The sequence below is a fragment of the Pinus tabuliformis genome, chromosome 1_1 (assembly GCF_031772625.1).
Source record: "Pinus tabuliformis cultivar Carrire ecotype Pingquan chromosome 1_1, CPIR1, whole genome shotgun sequence".
Lineage (NCBI taxonomy): Eukaryota > Viridiplantae > Streptophyta > Pinopsida > Pinales > Pinaceae > Pinus > Pinus tabuliformis.
In genome coordinates, this window is record NC_142297.1 from 124900802 (window position 1) to 124902986 (window position 2185).

Sequence of the window (2185 nt, forward strand, 5' to 3'; positions counted from 1 at the left end):
AGGAACTAATAAATTAATTTAATAACTATAGATAATCTTTCTTAAACACCCCCCTTTTTACCATTATATAAATTCAATAAGGAATTAAATATATTATAAAATAAAATAGAATCACTTTCGAATTTAATTTATAATATTGTAATTATTTATTAGAGAGAGAATTTCATTACTATAATTATAATATTTGTTTTTATTACCTTTTGACTAAAATGAAATGGTATTTATAATATAATTTAATTACCATTAATATAATATCAATTTTTAATTTTCAACATTATCTAGCCATTTTTTATAGCTGTTGATAGTCAACCTAGTCAACCTAGCTATTTGGAGGATCTACTCTCCCTATTTAAGATGCAGCAATGATCTGACTCCTCAACTTGTCCTGACGATGAACCACACTAGTTGGTTCGAAACGCGTCGATAAAGGTCTTTCTACATGTGATTTACGCCGAAGTTCTTCTTATAGCTACAAAATTGATCGATTTCAGAGTAACTCATCAAATAGAAGAAATTACCTGCTCAGGATTCTACATGGGAGGATGATAATTTTATACAGAAACATTTAGAACTACTCAAGCGTTGAGGAGAACACCTTTTTGAATGAGAGGGGCATGTTGGGTACCTATAATACTAGTGTATTCCCTCATAGTTATTGTTAGTGTATGATCTTAATTTAAAAAGGAACGCAAAATATTACAAATATAACCATACACACAATGATGCAATGGAAATAAAACTTGATTTCATTAATATGAAAGAACTGAAATATGCTTACATAGTACATAATGGAAATAAACTAGCTCAGGCAATGGTAGCTTATCTCTTAGAAGAGATGTGGCAGCTATATGCCTCTAAAATGTGTTACAATGAGGCTTTAAGGCCTATTTATTATTGAGAAACAACATAAAACGCTAAATATCCAAAAACCTAACCCTAGGAGATGAAACAACAAACTATGGGCCCCGTTGGGGTAGGTTGGTACATCAACTTCCCGAGGTCGTAACTTTTGTGTACGATCTTCGTTTGACGCACACAATACCTCGTTAGAAAGATCTATCTAAGGACTGCAACTAATGACAACAAATGATCAATTGAAAATAATGGTTTTAGCCATTGATGGTTTTCTAAAAGAACATCAGTTAGGTCCTCAAAATGGCTCCAAAATTTCAGCACCCAAAAAAGTGCCAAAAATAGTAAATTGTGCTACAATTAAGGAAACTAAAAAAATGAAAGAAACAATTGTGGGCATCCCATTGGAATAGGTGGGTGGCCACCAATATCCACCTGGATTGTTCCTCTCCCCTTAGGAATAAATATTCCCCATTGTGTTGAGTTCCTCCATGAGATGAGGAAACTTCTGCTGAACATGGTCCCTGGTGAGCCGCCTTACCTAGTGAAGGAGTTGGCCTGCTTTGACAACTCAATATAGTTGGATCCTTTTCTTTTGGTCTTTCTTGGTCTATGTTTCCATGATCTAACTAGTTGTGGCTCACTCCATGCAATCTGGGTTTAACTTTGTTGGTGTGAGTTGTTCTATAGTGTCGGATGTGTCCAACAATGATGGAACGTAGGGCCAAAGGATGTCCACATTGAACACCAGGTTCAAACCAAGGAATGGTGGAATACTGAGCTTGAAGGCATTGTGCCCTACTACCTTGGTGATGGTGTATGGTCTATATCGGACTGGGCGAAGCTTGGGGAGGGGCTCAACGAGGCACTCCTTTTGCAAATGTAGCCAAACTTTATCGCCCACCTCGAACTTGTGTGGCACTTGATGTTGATCATGTTGATGCTTGTACTTAGCATTGGCTATATCCAATATGTCATGGACCTATTGGCAGAAGTTTTGAATGTGCTAAATGAGGTTATTTGCCTTGTCGGCTTCGGACTGGACATGAGCCGAATCTGCCTTAGTAGCTGCAAATGGTATAGCCAAATAAATGGGACATAGTGGCTAGAATCCCAAGCTCACCTAAAAGGGTTTGTGGCTAGTCAAGCTATGGAGAGCTTAGTTATAACTATGATGGACATAGGGGAGGCTCTCATCCCATGTGTGTGGACGCTTTAAGTTGTACATGCGCATAATGTGTACGATCATCCTATTGATGTCCTCTATCTCACCATCAATTTGGGGATGGAAAGTTATGGAATTAGTGAGCTTGGTGTCTAGCATCGACCAAAG